Source organism: Hyla sarda, chromosome 4, assembly GCF_029499605.1.
Source record: "Hyla sarda isolate aHylSar1 chromosome 4, aHylSar1.hap1, whole genome shotgun sequence".
Classification (NCBI taxonomy): Eukaryota; Metazoa; Chordata; class Amphibia; order Anura; family Hylidae; genus Hyla; species Hyla sarda.
In genome coordinates, this window is record NC_079192.1 from 202,660,772 (window position 1) to 202,684,538 (window position 23,767).

At 41.9% G+C, this 23,767-nt stretch overlaps 1 long non-coding RNA gene across 1 annotated transcript in view; it reads right to left on the reverse strand.

The window, feature by feature from the left end:
• The window catches only part of LOC130366964 (uncharacterized), a 39,716-nt gene extending 36,697 nt beyond the window's left edge, over positions 1–3,019 (reverse strand). Inside the window, exon 1 of the long non-coding RNA XR_008892014.1 lies at positions 2,895–3,019. This is a non-coding gene — a long non-coding RNA (uncharacterized LOC130366964). The remainder of the gene's footprint in view (positions 1–2,894) is intronic.
• Positions 3,020–23,767: the final 20,748 nt, after the last annotated feature.

A 23,767-nucleotide genomic window follows, 5' to 3' on the forward strand; every position in this document is an offset into this window, starting at 1 on the left:
TTTTTGTTTTGATCAGACTTTTGGATCGCTTTTTATAGATTTTTTATGGTATAAAAAGTGACCAAAAATACGCTATTTTGGACTTTGGGATTTTTTTTTACGCAATCAGGCATCTTATCCCCTATCTTTTGGATGGGGATAAGATATCTTAGTGCCGGAGTACCCCTTTAAACTATGTTCTTACATAAATGTTGTGTATTTTGGAAACTGAATTCACCCACACACACACACACACATATAGACATATATCTTCTTTACAAAAAATAAAACTACAGTTAATAATGATGCCACTTTTGTTACAAAGCATGCCCTGTCATAGTTTTGTTACAGATGTGCATTGTTTTCATTTTCCAAATAAGCTTAACAAATCACTGCAATGGAAAACATATGTAAAAACCGCAACTGCAAACAAAAGTTATTTTCTACATTTTGTCTAATTGTATTTGCTTTTCTTCATAAACGTATACAGATATATCCACCCTTACTCTTTCTTTAATTGTTTTAAATTACAATTTGTTTTAAATTACAATTTGTCATGATACCAATTCAATACAAACTTACAGCCATTAGAACATCTGTCAAACATACGGTTTATTCATGTTTAAGATCTGTGGCCAACCCCAAAAAAATTACATAGCCTAGAGTGCACTAACCAAACACTTTTTTTGTTACAATGTCTTCATATGTCCTTCATTCCTGAGATATGAGGGTTTACAGTTTGTCTCGGGAATGGAAGGACATATGAAGAAATTATAAAAAGGTGTGATCAGGGTACCCTAAGATATTTAATGATAATACAATCAAATTTTTAGGGGGGTTGGAATACAGGTCCTATTTAAAGAAGAGAACATATGTTTATTGTATTGGACAGTTTTAGCTTACAGTTTTCACTGGCATTGGCACATGCTTGTATTATATTTTTGTATTATATTTTTGTGAAAAGTTTCTAACTTTTTCAGTTAAAATGATTGAACAATGTTGCGCAAGGGTTCTGATTTTGAAGGGGTATTCCAACTTATAACTTTTATTTTCTATCCACAGGATAGGAGATGTATCTGATCCCGGGGGTCTGACCAAAATCTCAAGAATTGGGACCTAAGTCTCACTTGGAATTGAGTGTGCAAGTCACACATGCACTCCACTGCTCCATTCATTATCTGTGAAGTTTCTGGAAATAGCCGAGCACTGTGGATAAGTGTTTTCAGTTTAACCCCTTAAGGACACATGACGTACTGGAACGTCATGTGTCCACTCCCGATCTATAACGCGGGGCCACGGCGTCATAGCGGTTCGGGCCCGGCCTCTAACAACGGCCGGGACCCGTGGCTAATAGCGCGCGGCATTGATCGCTGTGCCGCGCGCTATTAACCCTTTAGACGCGGCGTTCAAAGTTGAACGCCGCGTCTAAAGTGAAACCGAAAGCATGCCGGCTAGCTCAGTGGGCTGTTCGGGATAGCCGCGGTGAAATCGCGGCATCCCGAACAGCTGACAGGACAGCGGGAGGGCCCCTACCTGCCTCCTCGCTGTCCGATCGCCGAATGACAGCTCAGTGCCTGAGATCCAGGCATGAGCAGTCATGCGGCAGAATCATCGATCACTGGTTTCTTATGAGAAACCAGTGATCAATGTAAAAGATCAGTGTGTGCAGTGTTATAGGTCCCTATGGGACCTATAACACTGCAAAAAAAAAGTGCAAAAAAAAAGTGAATAAACATCATTTAACCCCTTCCCTATTAAAAGTTTGAATCACCCCCCTTTTCCCATAAAAGAAAAAACACAGTGTAATTAAAAATAAAAATAAACATAAATGGTATCGCCGCGTGCGGAAATGTCCGAATTATAAAAATATATCATTAATTAAACCACACGGTCAATGGCGTGCGCGCAAAAAAATTCCAAAGTCCAAAATAGTGCATTTTTGGTCACTTTTTATATCATGAAAAAATGAATAAAAAGCGATCAATAAGTCCTATCAATGCAAAAATGGTACCGTTAAAAACTTCAGATCACGGCGCAAAAAATGAGCTCTCATACCGCCCCATACACGGAAAAATAAAAAAGTTATAGGGGTCAGAAGATGACAATTTTAAACGTATAAATTTTTCTGCATGAAGTTATGATTTTTTCCAGAAGTGCGACAAATTCAAACCTGTATAAGTAGGGTATCATTTTAATCATATGGACCTACAGAATAAAGGTAAGGTGTCATTTTTACCGAAAAATGTACTACGTAGAAACGGAAGCCCCCAAAAGTTACAAAATGGCGGTTTTTTTTTCAATTTTGTCTCACAATGATTTTTTTTCCCATTTCACCGTAGATTTTTGGGCACAATGACTGATGTCATTACAAAGTAGAATTGGTGGTGCAAAAAATAAGCCATCATATGGATTTTTAGGTGCAAAATTGAAAGAGTTATGATTTTTTAAAGGCAAGGAGCAAAAAACGAAAATGCAAAAACGGAAAAAACCCCGGTCCTTAAGGGGTTAAATATCCCTTAATTGAAAATAATAAATAGCTAATGTACATGGAGTATAATGCTTATAAATCTCTTTACTTTTCTAGTGTGTTAGTCCCATTTCTAAATAACTCTCCTTTTACTTTGAATCCACTTTACAACTTTAACACCTATTTAAAGCTAGAGCTAAACAAAAGCACCCTATTAAATAGCTGAAAGTATATCTTATGCATTGTTTATATGTTTTTACTCCATAAAGTACAATAATAAAAACTGGAACCACTAGGTAGCACTATATTTCAATGTTTCAAATATAAAGTAAATCTAAACTAAATAGAGAATAGATGGCTTAATTAAGGTGCAGGCTGGATCAGGCATGGCATTCTCTAATAGTAACATTTCAATACCATGCATATTTCTCTTTCATAAAACACTTACCAAGTTGCACTATGACTGATGGTTTAGGATTAATTACCACCAATCACAAAAATATAAAATTTACAGAAAGCTAATCCACTGGTCAAATATACTACGTTCAACCCCTTTTACGCAAAATCAGGTACATGTACGTAATGATTAGTGTTGAGCGGCATAGGCCATATTCGAATTCGCGAATATTCGCGAATATATGGACGAATATTCGTCATATATTCGCGAATATTCGCATATTCGTTATATTCTCGTTTTATTTTCGTATATGCGAACATTCGCGTATACGAAAATTAACATATGTGAATATTAGCATATACAAAATTTGCATATGCGAACATTCGCATATGCGAATTTTCGAGCGCCAGTCTCACACAGTAGTATTACAGCCTTCTTTACACCACACAAGCTGGAAGCAGAGAGGGGTGATCACTGTGATGTGTACTGTGAAGAAAAAAAAGAAAAAACAAATATTCGTAATTACGAATATATAGCGCTATATTCGCGAAATTCGCGAATTCGCGAATATGCGATATTCGCGAATAATATTCGAATTGCGAATATTCGCGAGCAACACTAGTAATGATTAGGGATGACTTCCCACATCATCACGTACATGTACCTAGTGGAAATAAACTGTCACAGCGCCGCCGGGTGCTGTGACAGTTTATTGAGCTCAGCTGTACTGCACAGCCAAGCATACCTGAATCCGGCCAGGGACCAATGGCAGCTGCCCCCGGCCAGCAATCGTTGGCTATTGGTCCATCAGTACAGACAGACTTATAGCAGGGATCTGGTAGGGGTCTCCTCCTTCCCCTCTTCTCCGTCGCTTCACTGTGTGAATCAATCGGTGGTGAGGGGGGCCCCATCGGAGGAGGCAGCCCGCGGGCACTCAGTCACTATGACTGCAGCGTCTATTAGGGTTGCAGAAGGAGGGAGCTCCATCTGTCACAGATTGGCGCTCTACAAAGTGAAAGCAGAGCTCCGATGGTTGCTATAGCAACTAGAGGCCTGACACTGGCCTCCGTTGTCATGGCAACATGAGCGATCATCCCCCTAACTGATCTAACCTATGCCTATCAGTACCAGACAGGCATAATTCAATGTACTCCATTGAATTATGTGGATAATAGTAAGAAAAAATTTGTGAAAAAAAAGTAAAGACAATTTGAAGGGAAAAAAAAATTTGTGAAAAAATAGAATAAAACAAATGTGAAAAATCAAAGAAAAAAATGGGAAAAAATATAAAAAATAATCAAATAAATTATATATATATACAATGCACCTCCAAAAAATAGTCCCCCCAAATAAAGCAACATGTCCTGCAAAAAAGGAACCCTCACACAATTGCGTCAATGAAAAAATTAAAAAGTTATAGCTCACAGAATACGGCAACTTATAAACATGAAAAAAAAATAGTTTTTATGCCATAAATGAACTAACATATAAAAAAAAAGGATATAACTTTGGTATCGCCGTAATCGTATCGACCTGCAGTGTAACGTTAACATGTCCTTTATACCACATGGCGAACGACCTAAAAAAAAATAGCAGAATAGATTTTTTTATGTTTACCACCTCATAAAAAATAAAATAAAAAACGATCAGAGTGTCACATGATCCCCAGAATGGTACCAATGAAAGCGTCAACTTGTTTTCCAAAAATATTTTTGCACCCTAAGGACCCTGTAATTTTATATGATGCCTACAAAATATCCTAAACTAAAAGGATGCCCCTTAATCCACACAGCACTTCTTCATGTCTGAGGCCTGTGTGAGAGACACGTAGCGCACAAAGGCCACATATGGGATATTTCTAAGTATGTCAGAATTCAAAGAATAAATCTTGAGTGGTATTTATTTGTCAACACATACTGTGTTACAGAAAAAAATGGATTAAAATGAAAAATCTGCAAAAAAAAATTTTTTATTTATTCTGCCTTCACTTTGATTATATTTCTGTGAAACGTCTAAAGGATTAATAAACTTCTTTAAAGGGGTTATACACCATAAGGTGATTTTAGTACATACCTGGCAGACAGAAATGGACATGCTTTGAAAGAATCTGCGCTTGTCTTGGGGCTAAATGGGTATGTTGTGAGATTACCATAACACTGTGGCTGCCTTTTTGTGAACTGGTATTTCCTGTTTCAGTTTTCTTTTTTTTTTACTACAAATCCCATAACTCAATTTTCCTCCCTCCCACACATCAGCCACCCCACCCATTGAAACAAATGAGCTGCATCCATTCAAAAGACCTGTGGTTTTCAATCAGGGTGCCTACAGCTGTTGCATTAGTTACAGATTGATCTCTCCCACCAAGCGATCCCTCCACCCATTGAAGCAGACAGGCTCCCTGTCATCAGCTGACTAGTGAGTCAGGTCTCGGCCACATTGCAACCTTGGAAAAATCTGAAACAACAGTCATTTTGTATGCTGGTAAAAATAAATATTGGGGTGAAAATCACAGAAGAATTGTAAGAAAACCGTCATACACAGGTACAGACACTATATTGTGAACTACACTAACTTTACAGCCCCTGTGGCATATATCAAATAAAATACAATCCTGGAATACCCCTTTAATGGGTGCATTTTAAGGGGTGCATTTTATAAAATGGGGTGATTTATGGGTAAACATACAGCCCCTCAATTCCACTTCAGAACTGAACTGGTCCCTGAAAAATCAGATTTTGCAAATGTTCTTGAAAATCTGCAAAATTGCTGCTAAACTTATTAACCTTCTAACATTCTAAAAAGTAATAGAATGTTTACCAAATGATGGGAACATAAAGTAGACATATTCTAGTTGTGAATTAATCATTCATTTTGTGTGGCTGACTATTTATCGCACAAGCAAAAAATGTAAAATCTACTGTAGATATTTACAAAACCCGCTAAATATATATCAATCAAAATTTAGACATAATGTAAAGTACAATAAGTCACGAAAAAACTATCTCAGAATCACTTTCATAAGTTAAAGCGTTTCTAAAGTTATTACCATATAAGTGGACGCATGCCAGATTTCGAAAATTTGCCTTAGTTGTTAAGTTGAAAACAGGCTATTGAGTAAAGGGGTTTAAGGGGTTATCCAGGAAAAAAAATATATATATATATATATATATATATATATATATATATATATATATAAATATAAAGGGGATGAGTATTTACCTCAGGGCGAGGCCACCACTCCTGGCCTGTGCGGTATACTGGAGCACAGGCAAAACTTCACTCCGCAGGACAAGTGCTTTGCCTTCAATAGAGAGCTTCCTGGAGCTCCACAGTCCGATCTTTCCTAGTCGGTCTTGCCATGACTTAAGGGTTGCTCCTTCCTTCCCGAACCAGACTCCAAGAATTTGAATGAAGTCCGGCTTAAGAGTAAAGGGGAAGGGGGCGGAAGAGGCCAGGTGCCATTCCCCGAAGAGCATGGCTTCCGACTTTCCACAGTTGACTTTTGCCCCCGAAGCTCTGCTGAAGTCCTCGCATATCTGTACGAGTGCAATCACTGAACGCTGGTGAGCGCAGAAGACGGTCACGTCGTCCATGTAGAGCGAGCACTTGACCTCGTAGTGATCTGGTCCTGGTGCGGTGATCCCTCTGATCTCTCCATTCTGCCGGATAGTCTCAGTGAAGAGCTCTATAACACAAACAAAAAGAAGAGGTGAAAGAGGGCAGCCTTGTCTAACCCCTGAAAGGATGGAAAAGGGGTTAGTCTTCCAGCCATTCACCAACACCGTGCTGTAAATATCAAAATACATGACGTTAACAAAAGAGCAAAACATCTTCCCCAGACCTAGCCTGCGCAAAGCCCTGCCCATGAATGCGTGGGAGACACGGTCAAACGCCTTCTCCTGATCCAAACTGACCAGGGCGGCACGGCCACAGTGGTCCTGGATGTAATGGACCATGTCTCTCACAAGGGCAAGGCTTTCAGCAATCCTGCAGGAATGCCGCAGGTCTGGTCCGGATGGACGATCTGCCCAATGACAGATTTCAGCCTGTTGGCCAGCACCTTGGCGAGGATCTTGTAGTCCACGTTCAGGAGAGAGATGGGACGCCAGTTTTTCAGGTCACATCTCTCCCGCTTCCGCTTATACAAGATCGTGATCATCCCTTCCCTCAACGATGGAGGCATTCTGCCCCCCACTACCATCTCCTCGTACACCTCCAACAGGTCTGGACAGATCAGGTCACCCAGCGCTACATAGAGCTCTGCCGGGAGACCGTCACAGCCCGGAGTCCTGCCGGGCTTAAAGGATTTAGCAGTAGAGAGCAACTCCCCCACCGTCAAGGGATCGTCCATAGCCGCCGCACCTGCGGGATCAACAACGTTAGTGATACCTGACAGGAACCTCTCGGCGGCTTCGGGGTCGGATGACTTGGGGGCATAGAGGTTGCCATAGAAGTCGGAAACGACCCTCACCACCTTCTCCTTGCCCCTCCTCATGTGTGCGGTCTCATCTCGTAGCTCAGTCAGGGGCGTGTGGCCAGCATGGAGCTTCCTAAAAAAGAAAGAGTTACACTTCTCACCCTTCTCCAGTTTCTCCACCTTGGAACGAAAAACAATTTGCTTGGATTCCTCCTCAAAGGGCCTTTTCAGGCTCTTTCAGGGCAGGGGGGGCTGGGGTGGGGTACGGGGGGCAGGGGTGGGACGAGGTGGGGCGGGAGGGGATGGGGCGGGAGGGGCAAGGGATGGGGCGGGAGGGGCAGGGGAGGGGCGGGACGGGGCAGTGGTGGTGGGTTTCGCCTTCTTACCCTCCTTGGTCGGCTTGGCCATCCGTGACACTGTCTCCGGAGCTGGGTCTGGCTTCAGTGCTCTCGCTGCCACAGATGCCCATGTTCTCTCCCTCTGGGGGCAATCCTTGTAGCTGTGGGCCGCCAATCCGCAGAGGTTGTAGGTTTTGCTCTTGGGGCAATGCTTGGTCGTGTGACCTGTCACACGGCAAAACCTGCAGGCATCCTCTTTACAGTCTTTGCCCTAGTGGCCCATCTTGCCACATCTCCTGCAGGTCTGTGGAATGTCGGGGTAGAAGATAAGTCCTGTGGAGTTGCCCAAGGAGAATGTCGGTGGTAGGAACTGCCTATCGTACCATTCGGTGCTTTACGGTCTGTTCCCTGGGACCCACGACGTGGAGGCCATCCAGTGTGGCTTGCCAGGAACCGCCTTGTGATCAACAGGAAGAACATGTCCGTCCGGGACTGCTGCAGGTTCATGAAGAGCCTCCTTAGAGACTATTCCATCTTGGACAGCCCGGCCGTCGATGAGGAAGAAGAGGAGTGAAGACCCCTCTCCTTCTCCCATGTCTGCTTGAAGATACAGCCCAGCAGTTTGGCCCTGTGATACACCCCCTCCCCACCCCCACATAGTTGCCCATACCCCCCACGCCCCCACCCCACAGCCAACGCCCCTACCCCGATCACAGATTGTATTGTTTTGTTATTCAATATTTTGTGCTTTTCTATTACAGGATTGAGCGGAGTGTTAGAGTAGCATGATGTGCGATGTATAGGTTAGGGAACCTTTGCTGTGTATTGTACTGTCATGCTGTGTGTGATTGTAATTTATTGTATGACTTGTAATGACTGAATGGACAATAAAGCTCTTTCAATAAATCACGAAACGGCTGTCTGCAGATGGGTAGAAACTTTCCTTTTGGGGAGTAGTCTGGCTTGGCATAAAATCCTGATCAGCTTTTTATATTCCTTAACAGGAGCTAAGCTGATATCAGGGAACATTACCTGAAAAGGTGATGTAATGAGCTGCTTTGCATATTCCCCTACCCAGAATGCCCGCGGAGTGCTAAATGGCCTTCTGAAGCTCCATTACACCAGGAGTGGTGGCCTCGCCCTGAGGTAAATACTCATCCCCTTTAGCTGCTCTCAGGCCTCTTACCCCAGCCAAGCCAGATCACCCTGCTCTGTACTGATGAGTGGCAAAAACCACAAAACAACTGGCTCCAGAAAGATAAACAGATATGTAAATTACTTCTATTTAAAAATCTTAATCCTTTCAGTACTTCTGAGCTGTTGGAGTTGAGTTGTTCTTTTCTGTCTAAGTGCTCTCTGAAGACACCTGTCTCGGGAACTGCCCAGAGTAGAAGCAAATCCCCATAGCAAACCTCTTCTACTCTGTGCAATTCCCGAGACAAGCAGAGATGTCAGCAGAGAGCACTGTTGCAGACAGAAAAGAACAACTCAACTTCAGAAGCTGATAAATATTGGAAAGATTAAGATTTTTTTTAATAGAAGTAATTTACAAATCTGTTTAACTTTCTGAAGCCAGTTGAAATAAAATAAATAGTTTTTTCCTGGAATACCCCTTTAATATAACTTTTATTACATGTATTATAAAATGTACGTACTGAATTATGATGCAACATAATATTCTAAAAACACTCTAGCAGGAACACCAGGCATTTGTGGCACAAGCCCTGGATTATTTTTGTTTATTTTTGTAAATGTACATTAGCAGCCTGGAAGCCTATTAAGAAATAGCTTTTTGCTTGTCAAAATAGTATAACCATTAGAACTAACAATAATAAGATTGTTAAAATCGCTTTATCTCATGTTTTAAACTTTCGTCTTATTTCTTTTTTTCTGTTACTTTCCTCCTTTTATTTTTCCTTATTCCTTACTTTGTTGTATCTAAAAAAACGAAATAAAACAGCAATTAACTGCATATCCAGACTAGTTCGATAAGTTCATAGTCCCAATTCATTCCTTTTGGTTCAATCATTTTCAGTTTATGAATCCAAACATTTCAAATTGGATTTATCCATGTTTAAAAGCGAGGTCATCAGATCGAATGACGGGCCTCTCTAAATGATGTAACATCAATGCATGATATGCAGCTGATGACAACTATACACTGCAACAGGTCCTACGAGTTGCAAGAGATGTTTATCTGAATAAATGATAAAGATATGCTTCAATCTTAAATCATGAGTGCTAAGATTCAGATTTACTATTCAGAAGGCCTCTGGCTGCCATGGTAACCAATTGGTACCCCATTATGGTGTTGTGGGGGTGCAGATCGATTCTCTGACTGATGCTGACTTAGGTCCAATGCAGATAGCTGTCAGCCTTAAAGGGGTACTCCGCCCCTAGACATCTTATCCCCTATCCAAAGGATAGGGGATAAGATGTCAGATCGCCACGGTCCCGCTGCTGGGGACTCCCGGGATCCTCGCTGCGGCACCGCGCTATCATTACAGCACAGAGCGAGTTCGCTCTGTGCATAATGACGCACGATACAGGGGACGGAGCAGAGTGGCATCATGGCTCCGCCCCTCGTGACATCACGGCCCGTCCCCTTAATGCAAGTCTATGGCAGGGGGCGTGACCACCGCCACACCCTCTCCCATAGACTTGTATTGAAAGGGGTGGGCCGTGATGTCATGAGGGGCGGGGCTGTGATGTAACAATGCTCCGGCCCGTCATTACGTGCAGAGCGAACTCGCTCTGTGCTGTAATGGTAGCGCGGTGCCGCAGCAGGGATCCCCGGGGTCCCCAGCAGCGGGACCGCGGCGATCTGACATCTTATCCCCTATCCTTTGGATAGGGGATAAGATGTCTAGGGGCGGAGTACCCCTTTAAGATACAGTCAACACCCATCGCATATAGAGTGGGCTCAGATCCTGAGCCCACTCTATAGTCAATGACTACTATGTGCCATAAAAAGGTCATTAAGGTTAATAAATCTCTTTATGCAAAGCAAGTCTATGGTGACAAGATTCTGCAGGATGGACATTTTGTTGCATTCTGGTAAACTATCCTGTTTAGATTTTTTATAAAACTTGCAATTGACAAAATAGTGAATTAATAAATTTAGTCAAGGAGGAGCGGCTCACAAACTAAAAAGGAGCATTAAATTTGGCACATGCAAGGCTAAATGGTCAAAGTATTTTTAAGATTATCTGAATATAAAAAGGCAAAACCCCGAAAAAAATGTGTTAGGCTGGGTTCACACTACGTTTTTCAACTAAGGTTCCCGCATACGTTTTCTATCAAAAACCGTATGGGGAAAAAACGGATGGAACAGTATGGGAAAAAGTAAACCGTATGGGTTTTTAAACAGTATACTGTTTTTAAAAGTGCATACTGTTCCGTCCGTTTTTGTAGAAAAAAAACCCATACGTTTTTGAAAATGTTGTCCATTTTTAATGGGAGGGGTCTTGGGTGGGGACTTTAGGATTCAAATGCGCATGTGCAAAGTAAAAACGTATACGTTTTTCCCGTATGGAACCGTATACATGTGCGTTTCCCATTGACGTCCATGTTAAAAGAAACGTATGCGGTTGCAGTACGGTTTTTAAACCGGAGACAAAATCGTGGTCAACCACGGTTTTGACTCCGGTTTAAAAACCGTACTGCAACTGCATACGTTTTTTTTAACATGGACGTCAATGGGAAACGCACATGTATACGGTTCCATACGGGAAAAACGTATACGTTTTTACTTTGCACATGCGCATTTGAATCCTAAAGTCCCCACCCAAGACCCCTCCCATTAAAAATGGACAACATTTTCAAAAACGTATGGGTTTTTTTTCTACAAAAACGGACGGAACAGTATGCACTTTTAAAAACAGTATACTGTTTAAAAACCCATACGGTTTACTTTTTCCCATACTGTTCCATCCGTTTTTTTCCCCATACGGTTTTTGATAGAAAACGTATGCGGGAACCTTAGTTGAAAAACGTAGTGTGAACCCAGCCTAACACATGAAAACCATGACATTTTTATAATCCAAATCAAAACACCATAAAAAAAAACTATATGAGAGAAGTCCAAAGATTACAATGGGTTAATGATCTGAAAAAGCAAATACAACTCAAAGGTAATTTCCATAAAATCTGCAAAAATCAGCAAGGGCTCTAGATCCAAGTGTATACTTTTTTTCAATCATCACACGAATATTCTTTCATAATAACCTTATCCTAGCCATGAATATAAAAGTGAAATAAGCCCACAGGAGATTTGCGCTCATCTGACTCTGCATTCCTATTATGTTTAATAATAGCACTGATTTCTTGAAAAATATCTTTATTTTCCTCTGTAGATAGGAGCTAGTATTAGGAAAACTTTACATTCTGAATGAGCGTAAAACAATTACCAGTCTTATTAACAGAATTAGCTGCACTAAATTACCAGAAGGAAACTGATGCTATTTAGCTCCTAATTACATGTCACTTTCTTTCACCAACCAAAGGATATAAAGAAAATAATTAAATTTATTGATACTGTGTGGAGAATTCCTATGGGCACCTGAATATTCTAACGCTTGTTAGTTTTGTTTTGCATTTTTGTTATTTTCAGGCTTTTTTGTACGGGCATATGAAATTAGCCATACCAATTGTTTCCATTTTAATGAATGTGTTCTTTAGCCAATTATTCTACAGCAAAGTGGATTTCCTTGAATTTTTCGCACAAACCATAAGTGGGAGTCGTGTTGTTACTTTATATAGTTTGTAAAGATTAGATTTAAGTATGTATGTTTTCTTAAGCTCGCCTTAGCTCTAAAATGACAGAAAAAAACTAAGTTTAACCCATTCATTCTGCTGTCATTTTTGGTGATGGTATTTTTTTCATCCCCACCTTTCAAAGACATAACTTTCAGCACAGCCATATGATGGCTTGTTTGTTATTTATGGGATGTTTTTATTTTTGCAATTTACTATTTAATATGCCATATAATTTATTGAAAAATGTTAAAAAAAAAAAGATGAGAAAAATAAATATTTTGAACCAGTCCCACTAGTCCGCCATTCCTCTTGCTACTGCTACTGATTGTAACGCCGAGCGCTCCGGGTCCCACTGCATCCCCGGAGCGCTAGCGGCATCTCTCTGCTTGCAGCGCTTCGGTCGGCGCCGCTGACCGTGAGCGCTGCTCCACTCTCACAGGAGGGGACACGATCTGCGGGACGGGACGTGCCCGCTCACGGATCGCGTCCCAGGTCTCTTACCAACCACTTCCCCTTCACTTTCCTCCCGGCGTGCGCAGCCCCGCTCTCTAGGGTGCGCGCATGCCGGCTCTATGAAATTTAAAGGGCCAGTGCACCACTAATTGGTGCCTGGCCCAATCAGTACAAAACACATAAAACCCCACTTCCCCTTCCTGTCCTTGCCGGATCTTGTTGCCCTAGTGCCCTGAGAAAGCGTTTTGTGTATCCCTAGCCTGTGTATCCAGACCCTTTGCCGTTGCCCCTGACTGCGAACCTTTGCCGCCTGCCTTGACCTCTTGCTATGTCCGACCTTGCCTTCGCCTTGTCCTTGTGTACTACGCCTATCTCAGCTGCTAGTGAGCTTGAGTTGCTATCAGGGGATACGACCTGGGAGTTACTGCCGCAGCAAGTCCATCCCGCCTTGTGGCGGGCTCTGGTGAAAACCAGTAACTTCTTAGGACTGGTCCCCTGGTACGGCCCACGTCATCGCCTCACTAACACAGAGGATCCACTACCCGCATACCAGTTCCTGACACTGCTACTTCCAGCCAGGCCTGGAAATTTTTGAAACAATGGACACAGTAAGAGAAGTGGAAATACCACTGCAGCCTTTTATGGATACAGTACACACTGTTGCTTATGCCAGTAAACCGAACCTCTACATCGCAAACAGACCCCGTGGTGCTACACATTTAATAGAGAAAGTATCCATATTCAAACTTGTACAATGCAGTGAATAAATGGAGCACTCATTATGAGCAGACAGTCTCGCAAAATTGTTGTCTTTATTTCAGGTATACAAGTAAAGGAGGTTTGCGTAGGGGAGCAATGACACAAGTGAGGCGGGAGGGGGGATAGATGTTTATGCACACAAGAGCTTTTGTCCTGGTCACTTGTAGCTCTTTTTTTTTTACAAGTAGTAAAAGAATGCCTGCCTCAGCTCTCCCTGTGTTTATGGCCATTTCAGTGAATTGGGTTTGAATATCAAAGCGGTTAGGTATATTTCTCGGTGTGCTCATAAGAAAAGAAAGTCGAGTTTTCAAACAATGTAGCAAGAAAACTGAAAGTATGTTTACACCACCGCCTTTTATGGATACAGTATACATTGCTGCATATTCCAGTTAACCGAACCTCTATATATATAAAAGGCGTCAGTGCCGAAATATTTTCGCTTCTCTTGCTACATTCATCATTTAAAAATGTTACTTTCTTTTCTTCTGAGCATGCTGAGGAATATACCTAATCACACCGATTCACTGCAATGGATATGGATATTCAAACCCAATCCAATGAAATGTTCATAAACACAGAGAAAGCTGAGGCAGGTAAGGGAGTGTTTTTTACTGCTTATGTAACAAAAGAAGGGCTACAAGTGATCAGTACAAAAGCCCATGTAAACCAATAACAGGCTCTGTGTTTGAGACAAGAAGACAACAATTTTTCAACCTCCTCCTGCTGTATGCTGGCTTCAACTAGGCCCACTAGTCCACCATCACCCTTGCTGCTGCTACTTCCAGCCAGGCATGAGCATGGAAAATTTTTAAAGAACTTTTAATAAATTTGAAAAACCTCAATTTTTAAATCTTCTGCTGCCCGCTGGCTACTACGACTTAAAACATAGCTTACTATCTACATATTTCGCTAAATAATCAGTGTCATCAGGAATATATGAAGCAAATGACAGTGTATGATAATTGTACAATGCATATATACCTGCAGAAAGGTCTAAAATGTGTGCACAAATACATTTGTTTGCCAAAAACAGGCATACAAATAATTTTTTGTGTTTATTTGTGTGCTCTACATGCAATGGACGTATATTTATGTCCTCTGCGGGCTCCCGGTGTATGACGCGCTTTCAACAGTTATTAACAACCAGGGACCTACGGCTAATGCCAGACCTCGCCGATCAGGCCGATGACTGTCATTAACCTTTCAGATGCAGCAATCTAAGTTGATCGCAGGGTCTAAATGCGGTAAATCCAGTTTCCGGCTAGCTCTTAGGGCTGATCTGGACTGCCGCGGCAAAATTGTGGCATCCTGGTCAGCTAAGAGGATGGCGAGAGATCTCTTACCATCCTCCTTGCAGTTCAATTGGTGCTTCAATGCTGCTGCCAGCCATGGCAGGCTTAAGCAATGGAGCATTGATAACACTGATCAATGCTGTTCTATTGAGCAACATCGATCGGTGTATGCAATCTAAAGACTGCATGTTATAGTCCCCTATGAGGACTAAAAAAAGTGTAAAAAAATATTTAAAAGTAATAAATGTGCATTAACCCCTTCGATAATAACATTTTGAATCACCCCCTTTTCCAATTTTTCTAATAAAACAAAGTAAAAATAAAACTATAAACATGTGTAATATCACTGCTTGAATAAATGTCTGAACTAATAAAATATGAGTAACATAGTTCATAAGGTCGAAAAAAGACCAGAGTCCATCAAGTTCAACCTATAACCCTAATGATCCACTACTGAGTTGATATAGATCTAGAGTCCATAACCTGCAATGTTATTATTCTCCAAAAATGCATCCAGACCCCTTTTAAATTCTTTTACAGAGTTCACCATGACTACCTCCTCTTACAGTAAAGAACACCCATCTGTGCTGGTGTAGAAACCTTCTTTCCTCTAGACATAGAGGGTGTCCCCTTGTTATAGATACAGTGCTGGGTATAAATAGATCATGGGAGAGATCTCTGTACGGTCCCCTGATATATTTATACATAGTTATTAGGTCGCCCCTAAGCCTTCTTTTTTCTAAATTAATACTGATAATCTTTCTGGGTACTGTAGTCCTCCCATCCCCCGTATTACCCTGGTTGCCCATATTTGAACCCTTTCCAACTTCACTATATCTTTCTTGTACAGTAGTGCCCAGTACTGTACACAGTATTCCATGTTAATTAAACCACACAGTCAAAGGTGCAAGTGTTCAGAATTGTGTATTTTGGTCACTTCACTCATTAGAAAAAAATGAATAAAACACGATCAAAACAAATGATCCAAATAAAAGCTACAGATCACAGCACAAAAAAAATGAGCCCTCGTGCATCCCTGTATGTGGAAAAATAAAAAAAAAGTTATAGGGGTCAGAAGATGACAATTTTATATGTACTAATTTTCGTATAAAAAGATAGAATTTTCTAAAAGTAGTAATAAAAAAATTATATAAATTGGGTATCACTTTAAAATTACGGACCTACAGAATAAAGATAGAAGCTTAAGCCCCCAAAAGTTACAAAATTGTGTTTTTTTTTATTTTGCCCTACAAAAATTGTTTTGTGTGCTTCACTATACATTTGGAGGTAAAATGATTGATGTGATTACAAAGTACAATTGTTGATGCAAAAATCAAGCCTTCATCTGTGTCTTTAGATGGAAATGGAGTTATGTCTATTAGAAGGTGAGGCGGTAAAAACAAATTTGTCTCAGTTCTGAAAGGGTTAACCAGCATTGTGCGTGTTTTTTCTTGAAGTGAATGGGTGAAGTAATATTTTGTATATGCCCCTTTTGTGAGGTTGGCCTGTTTTGATTTACAGTTACTGTATCTTTGAAAATGATGATGATGATGGTGTTATCTCTATTGTTTTTTTGTGTTGTATAGCAGTCTTCTGCAGTGGTCACCAGATGCCTCTGCTTCAGCAAAGATGTTTAAAGTGCAACTGTCATCATTTATTACCCTCCAGACTACCACAGTGTTGTTACAGACTACCTTTATGGCCGCTCTTTCCTCTTTTGAAGGTGGACATACTGCATGGGCTGGGGATAAGGGGAGGCATCACAGACTGGCGTTGATTTCTATTTGAGGGCACTTTGAGGGAAAGAAAGTTGACGTGCATTACGGTTTGGGCATTCGTTCTCCAAAAGGTTCGCCGTCACTGGCATAGATGGTCGGAGCGAGCACTCGTTCTGTCAATGCAGGGCGACGGCGCACGCACGTCAGAGCCAGCAGGGAGTGGACCGCTGTTTTCCTACACAGCAGTCCCAGAGCTGAAAGACAGGATAGGCGTGGCAGCGGTGGGGCTTTGTAGACCCCAAGCCACGCCTTTCCGACTGTGCCTGAAACCTGTATAAAAGTATTTTCTAAGTCAGAAAAGAGGAAAGAGCGGCCATAAAGGGATGGTTAGACTCACTATATGGTAGTCTGTAACAACATTGTGGTAGTCTGGGGGGTAATAAATGATGACAGTTGCACTTTAAAGGGGTACTCCGGTTGTCAACATGTTTTTCCATTTTTGACTTACCCTATTTGTTTCATTTCTATTCTTGTTGTTTAGTCAACTCTATTTCCGTTCTTTGTTGTCTTTTTATCCACCACTTTGTTTTCCTATCTTTGCTTCTGTTTCCTGTTTCTTGCTGTGCTGAAAACTACAAATCCCGGCATGCCAGGGGCGGCTCCTTTTTTTTTTTTTTTGTTCCGCCCTTTATCCACCCTACTATTTTCCTGGATTGGCCCCCTTATACACAGCACACTAATATAATCAGCCCTGGTTGGGATACACTGGCATACACACACAAAAGGGACTACAAGTCTCAGCATGTGTCATTCAGGAGACTTTGGTCTGTGGTATAACACCAGCATGCTGCCTCTGTAGTCTCCTGGGGGTTGTAGTTCACCACACCTCTATAGGGCATACTCCAGTGTTTCCCAACCAGGGTGCCTCCAGGTGTTGCAAAACTACTACTACCAGCATGCCCGGACAGCAAAAAGCTGTCCGGGCATGCTGGGAGTTGTAGTTTTGATACAGCTGAAGACACCCTGGTTGGGAAACAATGCACTTTGTTTGTAAGATACTGAATAGGCTAGGCCAGTGTTTCCCAATCAGTGTGCCTCCAGCTGTTGCAAAACTACAACTCCCAGCATGCCCAAAGACTGTCAGGGAATGCTGGGAGTTGTAGTTTTACAACAGCATGAGGCACACTGGTTTGGAAACACTGGTATAACATGATGTGTATGCTGAATAGGCTAGGACAGTGTTTCCCAACCAGTGTGCCTCCAGCTGTTGCAAAACTACAACTCCCAGCATGCCCAAAGTCTGTCCAGGCATGCTGGGAGTTTTAGTTTTGCAATAGCTGGGGGTACACTGGTTTATAAGCACTAGCATACACACACATAACAGGGACTAAAACTCTGTAATGTATGCTTATTATTATTGGTTATCTTAACTTCTATTAATCTTGTATGTGTTCAGTCAAAGAATGTAGAAGGATGTGAACGAAGGGTTTTGGATAACTTTAAGTACTTTGTTTCCCCCTACTGATCCAGAAAAAAAACTTTACTTCTGATCCAAAGTAGAGATCAGACTATGATTCTGTTTTTTCATAGAATTTTAGTTTCCGTATAATCTTGTTATACTTTTTTTCTCCTAGTCTTGCTATCATATCTTTGGTTCCGGATTCCCACCCTGATGTTTCTTCATGACAGCAATTAAGAACAACAACCTGTAAGGTGTGGGTAGAAAAACAAGAATCTTCTCTATATTACAGAAGCTCAGCTCGGCCATTAGGAATGTGTCAGTCAATGAGCGTGTCATCTGTTCCCAACAGCCACCAGAGGAACTTTTTATGCAGATTGTATCTTAATTTAACCTGTCAAATGTTGTTGAAAGGAATACAGTGTATACATTTAAAACACATGACGGATTAATAGTTGCATTAAGACCTGGTAAGTGGTTTTATATTATTATTCATGAACTAAATAGTTTCATGTCACTCCTCAGACACACTTATCTTTACTTACAGGAATCATCTGTAGCACAGCAGTTACTTGAAAATTCTATGGGCACCCTTAAATAATTTTTTTAACAATTGCATGACACTTATTTTGTTGTTAAAATTGCATATTTCCAATAGGGCTTAAAGGGGTACTCCACTGCCCCAACGTTTGGAACTTTTGTTCCGAACTCTGGGTGCGGGCTGCGGGGGTTGTGCCATCACTGCCATGCCCCCTCAATGCAAGTCTATGGAGGGGGCGTCATGCCCCCTCCCATAGACTTTCATTAAGGTGCATGATGTGACATCAGGAGGGGAGTGGCCGTGACATCACAACCCCATCAGCCTACACCCAGCATTTAGAACAAAAAGTTCTGAATACTGGGGCAGTGGTATACCCCTTTAATTGTAAATTAGTCTCCTTTTCATGCTGTCTTATTGAAATCAGTCTTTCTGCATCGGAGGTTGCTTTATTCAATGATACTTGTTTCCGCTTAGATTCTCCTCGTAATTTGGAAGCAATGGTTTGTGACACCTAGAAATTAGTGAATTTTTGAAAACTTTTATTTGGCCGATTCACAGAATTTGTCCCTAAAAAATCTGGTTTGGCCTAAACTTATTCAAGGCACATCTGTATTAATAACGGCTATTTCTGGTCTACAGAGATCCTCAATAGGGGTGTAGAACACTTTGCCTTGCTGTAACACACATAGGGTGTGGGCTGACTTAGTGAAATAATACTGTTATTCAGTATGACATGCAGATTAGAGGCGTCACTATTAGCATCATTGTCGCAGAGCTGCACAATGACAGAGCCGGGAGGTGTCATCAGTATGAGGAGACCATATAGGGGCTGAATGACACAGCATGGAGGTGGCGGCAGCATGATGAGACCATATAGTGGCTGAATGACACAGCGTGGAGGTGGCGGTTGCATGAGGAGACCATATAGGGGCTAAATGACACAGCCTGGAGGTGGCGGCAGCATGAGAAGAACATATAGTGGCTGAACAACACAACCTGGAGGTGGTCGAAGCATGAGTAGACCATATAGTGGTTGAGTGACACAGCTTGGAGTTGGCGGCAGCATGAGGAGATTATATAATGGCTGAATGAAACAGCCTGGAGTTGTGGCAGCATGAGGAGACCGTATAGTGGCTGAATGACACAGCCTGGAGTTGGCGGCAGCATGAATAGACCATATAGTGGCTGGATGACACAGCCTGGAGGTGGCAGAAGCATGAGGAGACCATATAGTTGAAGAATGAGACAGCCTGTGGGTGGCAGAAGCATGAGGAGAACATATGGTGGCAGTATAAGACAGCCTGGAGGTGACATCGTCATGAGAAGAACATATGGTGGCAGTATGAGAAAGCCTGGAGCTGGCGGCAGCATGAGGAGAACATATGGTGACAGTATGAGACAGCCTGGAGCTGGCATCAGCATGAGGAGAACATATGGTGGCAGAATGAGACAGCCTGAAGGTGGCATCAGCATGAAGAGAATATGGTGGCAGTATGAGACAGCATGGAGCTGGCAGCAGCTTGAGGATAACATATGGTGACAGAATGAGACAGCCTGAAGCTGGCATGAGCATGAGGAGAACATAAGGTGGCAGTATGAGACAGCCTGGAGCTGGCATCAGCATGAGGAGAACATTTGGTAGCAGTATGAGACAGCCTGAAGCTGGCATCAGCATGAGGAGAACATATGGTGGCAGAATGAGACAGCCTGGAGGTGGCATCAGCAGCATCAGGAGTCCTGAAAGTGACCTGGTGGCATAGTGGGTTGGTTGGTGAAAAAAGGAGAACTTGGCATCAGATGTGTGGCATCAGGCAAGTGGCAGGATCAGAATAGTAGCTGAGGCAGGTAGAAGAAAATGGTCTCTTTTGTAAAAATGTTTGTGTGCACAAGCAAGCATTGAGGATATACATTATGTAAAACTTAACTTTTATTAATATTCTTAGGATAAAAGATTTGTACCCAAATTTACCCAAAAGGAAAGGTGTGCAAAAAACACCATGTGCCACCTACACCACCAAGTATTGATGTAATGCAGAGATCTCTATATCAATACTTGATGGTGTAGGTGGCACATGTTGTATTTTTGCACAACTTTCCTTTTGTTTAATAAAAATAAAATAGGGTACATATATTTTATCCAAAGAAAAGTTACGTTTTAGCTAATGCTTATCCTCAATACTTACCTGTTATCTGATGCGGAGGAATGTCTGTAAATGGGGAGCAGCAACTTAAGTATGTTTTGCGCTAACCATATTTGTGAAGTGTTGGTGTGGCACTATGGTTAATCTACTCTGATGCATCAGGCATTGGTGAATGGAAATCCTGGCTGATCCATGCCTGATTCATATTCACAAAGGTCAGTCTCTCCACATTTTTTGTGGACAGACGAGTTCTCCTTGGGGCTACTATAGTCCCCGCTGCACTAAACACCCGCTCTGATGGCACACTACTGGCCGGGCAGGAAAGCTTTTCCAGGACAAACTCTGCTAGTTGCGGCCACAAATCAAGTTTGGCTGCTCAGAAGTCCAGCGGGTCTTCAAGGTGTGTTGGCATGGGCATGTCAAGATATGCCACCACCTGCTGGTTCAGGTCCTGCTCCAGATCTACCTGCTGCTGATGAGTTGCTTCACTATGTGGGTGAAGAAAGCTACTCATCAGCGACTGTAGACACAGGTTGCTGCTGATAGAGCTGGTACTGCTCCTGCCACCCTACCCCTCCCCAGCAGCCATGGCATTGGAAGGTGAATGCAGAGGCGCCCCTCAGACCTGTGAGAGGATGGAGACGAAGGCCCAGATAGGCATTGGCCAACTGACTACGTAGGATGTCTCTGTAGTAGGTCAGTTTGTCCTCTCTCTCAGTGAGTGCAAAAAAGGCCCCCATTTTGTGCCTGTAGCGAGGGTCCAATAAGGTGGAGAGCAAGAAGTCATCCTGTTGCTGAATGGTGCAAATTTGGCAGTCACTCTGCAAGTAGGTGAGCATGCATCGTGCCATTTGTGCAAGTGACTCGGAGGGACTCCCTGCCTCCATCTCCACTGCATACTGCCACGGTTTTTCTGGGTCCTCTGTCTCGTCTTCCTCATAACCCTCTAGCTCCTCTGGCTGCTTTTGCTCCTCCTCTCCTGTCAGATGACTAGAAAATCCACCCATTTTTCAAATCCTAAACTGTGCCCCTCCCCATCCTCCTCCTCCTTCAGTTCAGCCCCAATAGGGCTCATGTGGCCATGAAATGTAGGCGCCACATCTCCAGTGCCCTGAACATCCATTGTTTCCAACACGCGTTGTAGTAAATGAAGCAGTGGAATGATGTGGTTTATCCCGTAATCCTGGCGACTGACTAATAAGGTGGCTTCCTCAAAGGGCCTGAGAAAAACGGCAGGTGTCACGTATGAGCTGCCACTGGTTGACATTGAAGTTACACAGGGGAGTCCCCCTATCCGCTTGGAAAATCAAGAAATCAGTGATGGCTTTTCTCTGTTCGTATAGTCGGTCCAACATATGGAGGGTGGAATACCAACGTGTGGAAATGGCCCAAATCAGACTATGTTGGGGGATACCGTTCTGACGCTGCAGCTCAAGGAGGTGTGCTTTGCGGTGTACGAGTGCCTGACGTCCATGCAAAATTTCCTTCCCATTGTTAGGATGTCTTGCAGATGAGGGGAACACTTCAGGAACCTCTTGACAACCAGATTGAACATGTGTGCCATGCAGTCCACAGTCACTTAGAAGTAAGACCAGTGTCTAATCCAATATGGTTACCAAATCCACCAGCAGGTTCATATCCTTGCGGACATTGTTCTACCTGTAGGGTCCTACCCAAAACCAAAGAATTTTGTAACCCGACAGACCAAAGAATTTATAAAATACTGGATTTTATAAATTGCAGCAGCAAAAATGTTCTCTATATAGCAAGTTATATGTCTGAAAAACTATGCAAGAACTAAGACGATGGATTGGAAAACATCTAAGCACAATACGGTCAAATACAGATACACCACTGGCCAAACATGTCAGACAAACACATAACAACCAGATAGACCAACTCAAGTTTTGGGGATTGCGTCAAATTAAGATGGGGCAAGAAAAGGAGATGTTAATAAAATTCTACTTAACCCCTTAAGGACTCAGCCCATTTTGGCCTTAAGGACTCAGACAAATAAATTTTTACGTTTTCATTTTTTCCTCCTCGCCTTCTAAAAATCATAACTCTTTTATATTTTCATCCACAGACTAGTATGAGGGCTTGTTTTTTGCACGACCAGTTGTCCTTTGTAATGACATAACTCATTATATCATAAAATGTATGGCGCAACCAAAAAACACTATTTTTGTGGGGAAATTAAAACGAAAAACGCAATTTTGCTAATTTTGGAGGGTTTTGTTTTCACGCCGTACAATTTATGGTAAAAATGACATGTGTTCTTTATTATGAGGGTCAATACGATTAAAATGATACTCATTATTATATACTTTTATATTATTGTTGGGCTTAAAAAAAATCACAAACTTTTTAACCAAATTAGTACGTTTATAATCCCTTTATTTTGATGACCTCTAACTTTTTTATTTTTCCGTATAAGTGGCGGTATGGGGGCTCATTTTTTGCGCCATGATCTGTAATTTTTTTTGATACCACATTTGCATATAAAAAACTTTTAATACATTTTTTATAATTTTTTTAAAATAAAATGTATTAAAAAAGTAGGAATTTTGGACTTTTTTTTTTTTTCGTTCACGCCGTTCACCGTACGGGATCATTAACATTTTATTTTAATAGTTCGGACATTTACGCACGCGGCAATACCAAATATGTCTATAAAAAATGTTTTTTACGCTTTTTGGGGGTAAAATAGGAAAAAACTGAAGTTTTACTTTTTTATTGGGGGAGGGGATTTTTCACTTTTTTTTTACTTTTACTTTTACATTTTTTTAAATTTTTTTTACACTTGAATAGTCCCCATAGGGGACTATTCATAGCAATACCATGATTTCTAATACTGATCTGTTCTATGTATAGGACATAGAACAGATCAGTATTATCGGTCATCTCCTGCTCTGGTCTGCTCGATCACAGACCAGAGCAGGAGACGCCGGGAGCCGGACGGAGGAAGGAGAGGGGACCTCCGTCCGGCGTTCTGAATGATCGGATCCCCGCAGCAGCGCTGCGGGCGATCCGATCGTTCATTTAAAT